The sequence below is a fragment of the Triticum aestivum genome, chromosome 7D (assembly GCF_018294505.1).
Source record: "Triticum aestivum cultivar Chinese Spring chromosome 7D, IWGSC CS RefSeq v2.1, whole genome shotgun sequence".
NCBI classification, from domain to species: Eukaryota; Viridiplantae; Streptophyta; class Magnoliopsida; order Poales; family Poaceae; genus Triticum; species Triticum aestivum.
Genome location: NC_057814.1, coordinates 388,917,867 through 388,933,052, shown reverse-complemented (window position 1 = coordinate 388,933,052; position 15,186 = coordinate 388,917,867).

Below are 15,186 nucleotides of genomic sequence, written 5' to 3'. Positions count from 1 at the left end.
AAGAATCACAAGCTGAAAAACTACCAAGGTTTTGTTGAAGCGAATTCAGTGCCTAGGCGGGAGTAGGCGAATACTAGAGGAAATGACCTTCGCCTGCTTCCAAAAATGGGCATGACTTCGTCATAATGCCATCCCTCCATCGCTCAAGGGGACTCCCTCGCATTGGTTCAAAGGGCGCCGACCTATTAAACAACAGGACGCTCACCCTATAACACAAAATGATAACTGAGGAAACCAGACCGCTAAGAAGAAAAAAAGGACTCTGAGCATGACCACCACGGCAAGCCATGCCACGCCAAGAGCAATGTCATCGCTCCACAGTGAATAACTAGGAGCAACCAAGGGTCCCGTGATGATGCCTTCAAGAAGAGGGAATGATGCTAAAGCGTCCATGTCGCTTTGTCCGACAAACCGGACCAAGTGTTTTCACCAGGAGCCAGAGGTAGAGTGGCCCAAATCCATTGTGGTGCTTCTAAGAAGGGAAATGACGTTCGAGAGTGTCTCCCACTCGCATCGACATCGTCGGGGCTGAGTTTTGCCTGGTTACGGAACACTATCACTTGGATCCCGCACACGACAAAATACACCCACCATACCCTATAGATATAGTCGCCTCTCAATCCAAGTCGTCTTGGGACAAACCCGATGGGCAGCTGACCAACCGTTGGCCACCAGACTAAGAAGTCCACTGAGAGGTGAGGTTGAAGGGGGTCGAGGTAGATGGCACCAATATCCCGACGGGAGCAACCACAACCACTGCATCTAAACTATTTTTGTTGTGGAAACAACATAAGAGTAAGGCGCATCTCACTGTTAGCACTCAAACACAAAGCTAGCAGGGTGTGTACAGGGGCCTTACAACGAAGGTCTTTGTACGTACACCAACAAAGTTGACACATTGACGTTTCTTAAACAAAGTGTGGTCACCTTGTGAAGCATGACCTACTCATGAGTTAGGAGAGGCATCGGGATAAATTCTTCGCTCACGGAGTGTCAAGGATGCGCCCACTTTCAAAACTCCCCTTCTCCTGACAATCTGTGCCTTACAAGGTCCCTCAAACCCGTTACCCAACCCTGAGCCTTTTACGGTCCCTTGGAGGGGGTGTTCCCCTCCCTTTGAGTTGATTCAAGTGAGTGCGGATGACCACAATACCCATGGGGCTAAGCCAAGGGGTCCTAGAAAATAACAAGGGCACCCCTTGAGGTGAGAGGTGTAAATTTGGTCATTCTTGGCCCTGTTGGAGAACGTAGCATGCAATTTCAAAAAAATTCCTACGATCACGCAAGATCTATCTAGGACATGCATAGCAACGAGAGGGGGAGAGTGTGTCCACGTACCCTCGTAGACCGAAAGCAGAAGCGTTAGTTTAACACGGTTGATGTAGTCGAACGTCTTCTCGATTCAACCAATCAAGTACCGAACGTACAACACCTCCGAGTTCTGCACGCGTTCAGCTCGATGACGTCCCTCGAACTCTTGATCCAGCAAAGTGTGAGGGAGAGTTTCGTCAGCACGACGGCGTGGTGACGGTGATGGTGAAGTGATCCGCGCAGGGCTTCGCGTAAGAACTACGACAATATGACCGGGGGAGTAAACGGTGGAGGGGGCACCGCACACGGCTAAGAACAGTTGATGTGCCTTAGAGGTGCCCCCCTGCCCCATATATAAAGGAGGGAGAGGGGAGGAGGCCGGCCTAGGGCGCGCCAAGTGGGAGGAGTCCCACTTGGACCCCTACTCCAATTCGGCCCCCCTTTCCCTTTTACCAGAAGGGGAAAGGGGGAAGGAGAGGGAGGAGGAGAAGGAAAAGGGGGCCGCGCCCCCTCCCCTAGTCCAATTCGGACTCCCCATGGGGGGGGGGGGGGACGCGCCACCCCTTGTGGGCTGGCTTGCCTCCCTCCTATGGCCCATATCTTCCCCCCGGGGGGGTCCGGTAACCCCTGATACGTCTCCAACATATCTATAATTTTTTTATTGTTCCATGCTATTATGTTATCATTCTTGGATGTTTTATAGTCATTTTATATCATTTTTTTGGTACTAACCTATTGACATAGTGCCAAGTGCCCGTTGTTGTTTTCTGCATGTTTTTTACATCGCAGGAAATCAATACCAAACGGAGTCCAAACGCAGTGAAACTTTTTGGAGATTTTTTTTGGACCAGAAGACATCAAGTGGGTCGAAGAAGTGCCTGGGGGGTGCTCCGAGGGGAGCACAACCCACCAGGGCGCGCCAGGAGGCCCAGGCACGCCCTGGTGGGTTGTGCCCACCTCGGGTGCCCCCTGAACCGACTCTTTGCTCTATAAATACCCCAATATTCCAGAAACCCTAGGGGAGTCGACGAAAATCAATTCCAGCCGCCGCAAAGTCCAGAACCACCAGATTCAATCTAGACACCATCACGGAGGGGTTCACCACTTCCATTGGTGCCTCTCCGATGATGCGTGAGTACTTCTTTGTAGACCTACGGGTCCGTAGTTAGTAGCTAGATGGCTTCCTCTCTCTCTCTCTTTTGATTATCAATACAATGGTCTCTTGGAGATCCATATGATGTAACTGTTTTTGCGGTGTGTTTTTTAGATCCGATGAACTTTGAGTTTATGATCAGATCTATATTTTTATCCATGAAAATTATTTGAGTCTTCTTTGATCTCTTATATGCATGATTGCTTGTAGCCTCGTATTTCATCTTCGATATTTGGTTTTTTTTTGTCAACTTGATCTATTTATCTTGCAATGGGAAGAGGTGCTTTGTAGTGGGTTCGATCTTACGGTGCTTGATCCCAGTGACAAAGGGGAACCGACACGTATGTATCGTTGCTACTAAGGATAAAACGATGGGGTCTATTTCTACATAAATAGATCTTGTCTACATCATGTCATCATTCTTATTGCATTACTCCGTTTCTCCATGCACTTAATACACTAGATGCATGCTGGATAGCGGTCGATGTGTGGAGTAATAGTAGTAGATGCAGGTAGGAGTCGGTCTACTAATCTTGGACGTGATGCCTATATAATGATCATTGCCTGGATATCGTCATGATTATTTGAAGTTCTATCAATTTCCCAACAGTAATTTGTTTACCCACCGATTGCTATTTTCTTGAGAGAAGCCACTAGTGAAACCTACGGCCCCCGGATCTCTTTCTCATATTATTTGCCTTTGCGATCTTTTTTATTTGCTTTTTTATTTTCAGATCTATTAAACCAAAAATACAAAAATACTTTGCTGTACTTTATTTTATTTGTCGTTCGATCTATCAATATTTACAACTCTCTCACGTCCGTTTGCCTATCTTGGGCGCCGCTACCCGAAAGGGATTGACAACCCCTCTTACACGTGGGGTTGCGAGTATTTGTTATTTGTGTGCAGGGGCTGTTTACGTTGTCTTGCTTAATTCTCCTACTGGTTCGATAACCTTGGTCTCATCACTGAGTGAAATACCTACCGCTGTTGTGGTGCATCATCCCTTCCTCATTGGGGAAATACTGACGTAGCTTCAAGCCGCATCATTCCCCCCGGTACTCCGATATGTACCCGATACATTCCGAAACACTTCCGGTGTCCGAATACTATCGTCTAATATATCAATCTTTACCTCTCGACCATTTCGAGACTCCTCGTCATGTCCATGATCTCATCCGGGACTCCGAACAATCTTCGGTCACCAAAACACATAACTCACAATACAAATCGTCATCGAACGTTAAGCAAGTTGCATGTGTGTCAGTGGAACCGGTCTCATGAACGTGGTCTTGTAAGGTTGGTCCGGGCCGCTTCATCCAACAATACCGCTGAATCAAAATAAGACGTTGGTGGTAAGAAGTATGACTATCATCGCCCACAACTCTTTGTGTTCTACTCGTGCATATCATCTACGCATAGACCTGGCTCGGATGCCACTGTTGGGGAACGTAGCATGCAATTTCAAAAAAAATCCTATGATCATGCAAGATCTATCTAGGAGATGCATAGCAATGAGAGGGGGAGAGTGTGTCCACATACCCTCATAGAACAAAAGCGGAAGCTTTAGTTTAACGCGGTTGATGTAGTCGAACGTCTTCTCGATTCAACTGATCAAGTACCGAACGTACGGCACCTCCAAGTTCTGCACGCGTTCAGCTCGCTGACGTCCCTCGAACTCTTGATCCAGCAAAGTGTCGAGGGAGAGTTTCGCCAGCACGACGGCGTGGTGACGGTGATGGTGAAGTGATCCGCGCAGGGCTTCGCCTAAGCACTACGACAATATGACCGGAGGAGTAAACGGTGGAGGGGGCACCACACACGGCTAAGAACAATTTATGTGCCTTAGAGGTGTCCGCCTTCCCCCGTATATAAAGGAGGGAGAGGGGAGGAGGCCGGCCTAGGGCGCGCCAAGTGGGAGGAGTCCCACTTGGACCCCTAGTCCAATTCGCCCCCCCCTTTTTCCTTTTACCGGAAGGGAAAAGGGGGAAGGAGAGGGAGGAGGAGAAGGAAAGGGGGGCCGCGCCCGCTTGCTACCTCTTGAGCACTGCGTTGGTTTTCCCTTGAAGAGGAAAGGGTGATGCAACAAAGTAGCGTAAGTATTTCCCTCAGTTTTTTAGAACCAAGGTATCAATCCAGTAGGAGGCCACGCACGAGTCCCTCGCACCTACACAAACAAATAAATCCTCGCAACCAACGCAATAAAGGGGTTGTCAATCCCTTCACGGTCACTTACGAGAGTGAGATCTGATAGATATGATAAGATAATATTTTTGGTATTTTTATGATAAAGATGCAAAGTAAAGAAAGTAAAACAAAAACAGTGCTAGAAATAACTTGTTGTAGGGAGATTAATATGATGGAAAATAGACCCGGGGGCCATAGGTTTCACTAGTGGCTTCTCTCATGAGCATAAGTATTACAGTGGGTGAACAAATTACTGTTGAGCAATTGACAAAATTGAGCATAGTTATGAGAATATCTAGGTATGATCATGTATATAGGCATCACGTCCGAGACAAGTAGACCGACTCCTGCCTGCATCTACTACTATTACTCCACGCATCGACCGCTATCTAGCATGCATCTAGAGTATTAAGTTCATAAGAACAGAGTAAAGCTTTAAGCAAGATGACATGATGTAGAGGGATAAACTCATGCAATATGATATAAACCCCATCTTGTTATCCTCGATGGCAACAATACAATACGTGCCTTGCTGCCCCTACTGTCACTGGGAAAGGACACCGCAAGATTGAACCCAAAGCTAAGCACTTCTCCCATTGCAAGAAAGATCAATCTAGTAGGCCAAACCAAACTGATAATTCGAAGAGACTTGCAAAGATTACCAATCATACATAAAAGAATTCAGAAAAGAATCAAATATTGTTCATAGATAAACTTGATCATAAACCCACAATTCATCGGTCTCAACAAACACACCGCAAAAAGAAGATTACATCGAATAGATCTCCACGAGAGAGGGGGAGAACATTGTATTGAGATCCAAAAAGAGAGAAGAAGCCATCTAGCTAATAATTATGGACCCGAAGGTCTGAAGTAAACTACTCACACATCATCGGAGAGGCTATGGTGTTGATGTAGAAGCCCTCCGTGATCGATGCCCCCTCCGGCGGAGCTCCGGAACAGGCCCCAAGATGGGATCTCACGGGTACAGAAGGTTGCGGCGGTGGAATTAGGTTTTTGGCTCCATATCTGGTAGTTTGGGGGTACGTAGGTATATATAGGAGGAAGAAGTACGTCGGTGGAGCAACATGGGGCCCACGAGGGTGGAGGGCGCGCCCTGGGGGGTAGGCGCGCCCCCTACCTCATGCCTTCCTAATTGCTTTCTTGACGTAGGGTCCAAGTCCTCTGGATCACGTTCGTTCCGAAAATCACGATCCCGAAGGTTTCATTCCGTTTGGACTCCGTTTGATATTCTTTTTCTGCGAAACTCTGAAATAGGCAAAAACAGCAATTCTGGGCTGGGCCTCCGGTTAATAGGTTAGTCCCAAAAATAATATAAAAGTGTATAATAAAGCCCAATAATGTCCAAAACAGAATATAATGTAGCATGGAACAATCAAAAATTATAGATACGTTGAAGACGTATCAAGCATCCCCAAGCTTAATTCATGCTCGTCCTTGAGTAGGTAAATGATAAAAACAGAATTTTTTATGTGGAATGCTACTTGGCATAATTTCAATATAATTCTTCTTATTGTGGTATGAATATTCAGATCCGAAAGATTCTAGACAAAAATTTAATGTTGACATAAAAACAATAATACTTCAAGCATACTAACTAAGCAATTATGTCTTATCAAAATAACATAGCCAAAGCCATATAGTCTGGCTATGCTCCATCTTCCCCACACAAAATATTTAAATCGTGCACAACCCCGATGACAAGCCAAGCAATTGTTTCATACTTTTGGTGTTCTAAAATTTTTTCAATCTTCACGCAATACATGAGCGTGAGCCATGGACATAGCACTATATGTGGAATAGAATGGTGGTTGTGGAGAAGACAAAAAAGGAGAAGATAGTCTCACATCAACTAGGCGTATCAACGGGCTATGGAGATGCCCATCAATAGATATCAATGTGAGTGAGTAGGGATTGCCATGCAACGGATGCACTAGAGCTATAAGCATATGAAAGCTCAACAAAAGGAACTAAGTGGGTGTGCATCCAACTCGCTTGCTCACGAAGACCTAGGGCATTTTGAGGAAGCCCATCATTGGAATTCCCACTAGTATATGAAAGTGATATCATAGGAGACTCTCTATCTTGAAGATCATGGTGCTACTTTGAAGCACAAGTGTGGTAAAAGGATAGTAACATTGTCCCTTCTCTCTTTTTCTCTCATTTTTTGGGCCTTTTCTCTTTTTTTGGCCTCTTTTTTTTAGTCCGGAGTCTCATCCCCACTTGTGGGGGAATCATAGTCTCCATCATCCTTTCCTCACTTGGGACAATGCTCTAAAAAATGATGATCATCACACTTTTATTTACTTATAACTCAATACTTAGAACAAAATATGACTCTATGTGAATGCCTCCGGCGGTGTACCGGGATATGCAATGATTCAAGAGTGACATGTATGGAAGAATTATAAACGGTGGCTTTGCCACAAATACGATGTCAACTACATGATCATGCAAAGCAATATGACAATGATGGAGCGTGTCATAGTAAACGGAACGGTGGAAAGTTGCATGGCAATATATCTCGGAATGGCTATGGAAATGCCATGATAGGTAGGTATGGTGGCTGTTTTGAGGAAGGTATATGGTGGGTGTATGATACCGGCGAAACGTGCGCGGTATTAGAGAGGCTAGCAATGGTGGAAGGAAGAAAGTGCGTATAATCCATGGACGCAACATTAGTCATAAAGAACTCATATACTTATTGCAAAAATCTACAAGTTATCAAAGCAAAGTATTACGCGCATGCTCCTAGGGGGATAGATTGGTAGGAAAAGACCATCGCTCGTCCCCGACTGCCACTCATAAGGAAGACAATCAATAAATAAATCATGCTCCGACTTCATCACATAACGGTTCACCATACGTGCATGCTACGGGAATCACAAACTTAAACACAAGTATTTATCAAATTCAAAACTACTCAACTAGCATGACTCTAATATCACCATCTTCATATCTCAAAACAATTATCTAGTATCAAACTTCTCATAATATTCAACACACTCATAAGATTTTTTTTTTACTAATCTTGAATGTCTATCATAATTAAAGCAAATTACCATGCTGTTTTGTAGGACTCTCAAAATAATCTAAGTGAAGCATGAGAGAATAATAGTTTCTATAAAACAAAACCATCACCGTGCTCTAAAAGATATAAGTGAAGTACTAGAGCAAAAACTATATAACTCAAAAGATATAAGTGAAGCACATAGAGTATTCTAACAAATTCCGAATCATGTGTGTCTCTCTCAAAAGGTGTGTACAGCATGGATGATTGCGGTAAACTAACAAATAAAGACTCAAATAATACAAGACGCTCCAAGCAAAACACATATCATATGGTGAATAAAAATATAGCTCCAAGTAAAGTTACCGATGGAAGTAGACGAAAGAAGGGATGCCTTCCGGGGCATCCCCAAGCTTTGGCTTTTAGGTGTCCTTAGATTATCTTGGGGTGACATGGGCATCCCCAAGCTTAGGTTCTTGCTACTCGTTGTTCCATAATCCATCAAATCTTTCACCCAAAACTTGAAAACTTCACAACACAAAACTCAGCAGAAAATCTCGTGAGCTCCGTTAGCGAAAGAAAACAAAAGACCACTTCAAGGTACTGTAATGAACTCATTCTTTATTTATATTGGTGTTAAACCTACTGTATTCCAACTTCTCTATGATTTATAAACTATTTTACTAGCCATAGATTCATCAAAATAAGCAAACAACACACGAAAAACAGAATCTGTCAAAAACAGAACAGTCTGTAGTAATCTGTAACTAACGCAAACTTCTGGAACTCCAAAAAATCAGCCAAAATAGGAAGACCTAGATAATTTGTTTATTGATCAGCAGCAATTGGAATCAATATTTTATCACGTTCTGGTGATTTTTAACAATTATTTTCATGAACAGAAAGTTTCTGGAATTTACAGCAAGATCAAATAACTATCATCCAACAAGATCCTATAGGTTAAACTTAGCACAAACACTAATTAAAACATAAAAAGACATCTAACCAGAGGCTAGATCAAATATTTATTCCTAAACAGAAGCAAAAAGCAAAAAAACTAAAAATAAAATTGGGTTGCCTCCCAACAAGCGCTATCGTTTAACGCCCCTAGCTAGGCATAAAAGCAAGGATAGATCTAGGTATTGCCATCTTTGGTAGGCAATCCATAAGTGGCTCTCATAATAGATTCATAAGGTAATTTTATTTTCTTTCTAGGGAAGTGTTCCATGCCTTTCTTTAACGGAAATTGGAATCTAATATTCCCTTCCTTCATATCAATAATTGCACCAATCGTTCTAAGGAAAGGTCTACCAAGAATAATAGGACATGAAGGATTGCAATCTATGTCAAGAACAATAAAGTCTACGGGCACATAGTTCCTATTTTCAACAATAAGAACATCATTATTCTTCCCATAGGTTTCTTAATAGTGGAATCCGCAAGGTGCAAGTTTAAAGAGCAATCATCAAATTCACGTAAACCTAATAAATCGCATAAAGTTTTTGGAATCGTGGAAACACTAGCACCCAAATCACACAAAGCATAGCATTCATGATCTCTAATTTTTATTTTAATAGTAGGTTCCCACTCGTCATAAAGTTTTCTAGGGATAGAAACTTCCAACTCAAGTTTTTATTCATAAGATTGCATCAAAGCATCAACGATATGTTTAGTAAAGGCTTTATTATGACTATAATCATGAGGAGAATTTAGCACAAACTACAACAAGGAAATACAATCTATCAAAGAGCAATTATCATAATTAAATTCCTTGAAATCCAAAATAGTGGGTGTATTGAGATCTAAAGTTTTGACCTCTTCATTCCCACTTTTATCAATTTTAGCATCAAGATCTAAAAACTCTGAATTTTTGGAACGCCTTCTAGGTAAAGGTGGATCATATTCAGTCCCATCATTATCAAGATTCATATTGCAAAACAAAGATTTAATAGGGGACACATCAATAACTTTTAGATCTTCATCTTTATTTTCATAGAAATTAGAAGAACACGCTTTCACAAAGCAATCTTTCTTAGCACGCATCCTAGCGGTTCTTTCTTTGCACTCATCAATGGAAATTCTCATGGCTTTGAGAGACTCATTGATATCATGCTTAGGAGGAATAGATCTAAGTTTTAAAGAATCAACATCAAGAGAAATTCTATCAACGTTCCTAGCCAATTCATCAACTTTAAACAATTTTTCTTCAAGCAAAGCATTGAAATTCTTTTGCGAATTCATAAATTCCTTAACACTAGTCTCAAATTCATAAGGCATCTTATTAAAATTTCCATAAGAATAGTTGTAGGAATTAAGATAATTATTAGAGGAATCACTAGGATAAGGCCTAGGATTAAAGTTTCCTCTATACGCGTTGTTACCAAAATTATTCCTACCAACAAAATTCACATCCATAGATTCATTATTATTCTCAATCAAAGTAGACAAAGGCATATCATTAGGATCAGAAGAAACACTCTTATTAGCAAATAATTTCATAAGTTCATCCATCTTTCCACTCAAAACATTAATTTCTTCTATCGCCTGCACTTTTTTACTAGTAGATCTTTCAGTGTGCCATTGAGAATAATTAACCATAATATTATCTAGGAGTTTAGTGGATTCTCCTAAAGTGATTTCCATAAAAGTGCCTCCCGCGGCCGAATCTAAAAGATTTCTAGAAGCAAAATTCAACCCGGCATAAAAAAATTGTATGATCATCCATAAATTCAAACCATGTGTAGGACAATTACGTATCATTAATTTCATCCTCTCCCAAGCTTGTGCAACATGTTCATGATCAAGTTGCTTAAAATTCATAATATCGTTTCTAAGAGAGATGATCTTAGCGGGAAGAAAATATTTAGAGATAAAAGCATCTTTGCACTTATTCCAAGAATCAATACTATTTTTAGGCAAAGATGAAAACCAAGCTTTAGCACGATCTCTAAGCAATAAGGGAAATAGCTTCAGTTTAACAATATCATTATCCACATCTTTCTTCTTTTGCATATCACACAAATCAATGAAGCTATTTAGATGGGTAGCGGCATCTTCACTAGGAAGGCCGGCTAATTGATCTTTCATGACAAGATTCAACAAAGCAGCATTGATTTCACAAGATTCAGTATCGGTAAGAGGAGCACTAGGAGTGCTAATAAAATCATTGTTCTTGGTATTGGTGAAGTCACACAATTTAGTATTATCTTGAGCCATCGTGACAAACAAGCAATCCAACACACGAGCAAACAAGAAGCGAGCAAAAAAGGCGAACGGAAAAGAGAGGGCGAATAAAACTGCAAGGGTGAAGTGGGGGAGAGGAAAACGAGAGGCAAATGGCAAATAATGTACTGCGGGAGATAAGGGTTTGTGATGGGTACTTGGTATGTTGACTTTTGCGTAGACTCCCCGGCAACGGCGCCAGAAATCCTTCTTGCTACCTCTTGAGCACTACGTTGGTTTTCCCTTGAAGAGGAAAGGGTGATGCAGCAAAGTGGCGTAAGTATTTCCCTCAGTTTTTGAGAACCAAGGTATCAATCCAGTAGGAGGCCACGCACGAGTCCCTCGCACCTACACAAACAAATAAATCCTCGCAACAAAAGCAATAAAGGGGTTGTCAATCCCTTCACGGTCACTTACGAGAGTGAGATCTGATAGATATGATAAGATAATATTTTTGGTATTTTTATGATAAAGATGCAAAGTAAAGAAAGTAAAATAAAAACGGTGCTAGAAATAACTTGTTGTAGGGAGATTAATATGATGGAAAATAGACCCGGGGGCCATAGGTTTCACTAGTGGCTTCTCTCATGAGTATAAGTATTACGGTGGGTGAACAAATTACTGTTGAGCAATTGACAGAATTGAGCATAGTTATGAGAATATCTAGGTATGATCATGTATATAGGCATCACGTCCGAGACAAGTAGACCGACTCCTGCCTGCATCTACTACTATTACTGCACACATCGACTGCTATCCAGCATGCATCTAGAGTATTAAGTTCATAAGAATAGAGTAACGCTTTAAGCAAGATGACATGATGTAGAGGGATAACTCATGCAATATGATATAAACCCCATCTTGTTATCCTCGATGGCAACAATACAATACGTGCCTTGCTGCCCCTACTGTCACTGGGAAAGGACACCACAAGATTGAACCCAAAGCTAAGCACTTCTCCCATTGCAAGAAAGATCAATCTAGTAGGCCAAACCAAACTGATAATTCGAAGAGACTTGCAAAGATAACCAATCATACATAAAAGAATTCAGAGAAGAATCAAATATTGTTCATAGATAAACTTGATCATAAACCCACAATTCATCGGTCTAACCAAACACACCGCAAAACAAGATTACATCGAATAGATCTCCACGAGAGAGGGGGAGAACATTGTATTGAGATCCAAAAAGAGAGAAGAAGCCATCTAGCTAATAACTATGGACCCGAAGGTCTGAAGTAAACTACTCACACATCATCGGAGAGGCTATGGTGTTGATATAGAAGCCCTCCTTGATCGATGCCCACTCTGGCGGAGCTCCGGAACAGGCCCCGAGATGGGATCTCAAGGGTACAGAAGGTTGCGACGGTGGAATTAGGTTTTTGGCTCCGTATCTGGTAGTTTGGGGGTACGTAGGTATATATAGGAGGAAGAAGTACATCGGTGGAGCAACGTGGGGCCCACGAGGGTGGAGGGCGCGCCCTGGGGGGGGGGGTAGGCGCGCCCCTACCTCGTGCCTTCCTGATTGCTTTATTGACTTAGGGTCCAAGTCCTCTGGATCACGTTCGTTTCGAAAATCACGTTCCCGAAGGTTTCATTCCGTTTGGACTCCATTTGATATTCTTTTTCTGCAAAACTCTGAAATAGGCAAAAAAGAGCAATTCTGGGCTGGGCCTCCGGTTAATAGGTTAGTCCCAAAAATAATATAAAAGTGTATAATAAAGCCCAATAATGTCCAAAACAGAATATAATATATCATGGAACAATAAAAAATTATAGATACGTTGGACACGTATCACCGCTCCCCTAGTCCAGTTCGGACTCCCCATGGAGGGGGGCGTGCGCCACCCCTTGTGGGCTGCCTTACCTCCCTCCTATGGCCCATATCTTTCCCCTGGGGGGTTCCGGTAACCCCCCGGTACTCCGATATGTACCCGATACATTCCGAAACACTTCCGGTGTCCGAATACTATCGTCCAATATATCAATCTTTACCTCTCGGCCATTTTGAGACTCCTCGTCATGTCCGTGATCTCATCCGGGACTCCGAACTATCTTTGATCACCAAAACACATAAATCATAATGCAAATCATCATCGAACGTTAAGCGTGCGGTCCCTACGGGTTCGAGAACTATGTAGACATGACCGAGACACATCTCTGGTCAATAACCAACAACGGAACCTAGATGCTCATATTGGTTCCTACATATTCTACGATGATCTTTATCGGTCAAACCGTAATGACAACATATGTCATTTCCTTTGTCATCGGTATGTTACTTGCCCGAGATTCGATCGTCGGTATCTTCATACCTAGTTCAATCTCGTTACCGGCAAGTCTCTAATACATCATCCAGCAACTAACTCATTAGTCACATTGCTTGCAAGGCTTATCATGATGTGTATTACCGAGAGGGCCCAGAGATACCTCTCCGATACTCGGAGTGACAAATCCTAATCTCGATCTATGCCAACCCAACAAACACCTTCGAAGACACCTGTAGAGCATCTTTATAATCACCCAGTTACGTTGTGACGTTTGATAGCACACAAGGTGTTCCTCCGATATTCGGGAGTTGCATAATCTCATAGTCAAAGGAATATGTATAAGTCATGAAGAAAGCAATAGCAATAAAACTTAACGATCCTAATGCTAAGCTAACGGATGGGTCTTGTCCATCACATCATTCTCCTAATGATGTGATCCCGTTCATCAAATGACAACACATGTCTATGGCCAGAAAACTTAACCATCTTTGATTAACGAGCTAGTCTAGTAGAGGCATACTAGGGACACTGTGTTTTTTCTATGTATTCACACATGTATCAAGTTTCCGGTTAATACAATTCTAGCATGAATAATAAACATTTATCATGATATAAGGAAATATAAATAACAACTTTATTATTCCCTCTAGGGCATATTTCCTTCAGTCTCCCAGTTGCACTAGAGTCAATAATCTAGATTACATTGTAATGATTCTAACACCCATGGAGTCTTGGTGTTGATCATGTTTTGCTCATGGAAGAGGCTTAGTCAACAGGTCTGCAACATTCAGATTGGTATGTATTTTGCAAATCTCTATGTCTCCCTCCTTGACTTGATCACGGATGGAATTGAAGCGTCTCTTGATGTGTTTGGTTCTCTTGTGAAATCTGGATTCCTTCCCTAAGGCAATTGCTCCAGTATTGTCACAAAAGATTTTCATTGGACCCGATGCACTAGGTATTACACCTAGATCGGATATGAACTCCTTCATCCAGACTCCTTCATTTGCTGCTTCCAAAGTAGCTATGTACTCCGCTTCACACGTAGATCCCGCCACGACACTTTGCTTGGAACTGCACCAAATGACAGCTCCACCATTTAATATAAATATGTATCCAGTTTGTGACTTAGAGTCATCCGGATCAGTGTCAAATCTAGAATCGACGTAACCATTTATGACGAGCTCTTTGTCACCTCCATAAACGAGAAACATATCCTTAGTCCTTTTCAGGTACTTCAGGATGTTCTTGACCGCTGTCCAGTGATCCACTCCTGGATTACTTTGGTACCTCCCTGCTAAACTTATTGCAAGGCACACATCAGGTTTGGTACACAACATTGCATACATGATAGAACCTATGGCTGAGGCATAGGGAATGATTTTCATTTTCTCTCTATCTTCTATAGTGGTCGGGCATTGAGTCTGGCTCAATTTCACACCTTGTAACACAGGCAAGAACCCTTTCTTTGACTGATCCATTTTTAACTTCTTCAAAACTTTATCAAGGTATGTGCTTTGTGAAAGTCCAATTAAGCATCTTGATCTATCTCTATAGATCTTGATGCCCAATATATAAGCAGCTTCACCGAGGTCTTTCATTGCAAAATTCTTATTCAAGTATCCTTTTATGCTATCCAGAAATTCTATATCATTTCCAAACAACAATATGTCATCCACATATAATATTAGAAATGCTACAGAGCTCCCACTCACTTTCTTGTAAATACAGGCTTCTTCAAAAGTCTGTATAAAACCATATGCTTTGATCACACTATCAAAGCGTATATTCCAACACCGAGATGCTTGCACCAGTCCATAAATGGATGCTGGAGCTTGCACACTTTGTTAGCACCTTTAGGATCGACAAAACCTTCTGGTTGCATCATATACAACTCTTCTTTAAGAAATCCATTAAGGAATGCAATTTTAATGTCCATTTGCCAGATTTCATAATCATAAAATGCGGCAATTGCTAACATGATTCGGACAGACTTAAGCATCGCTACGG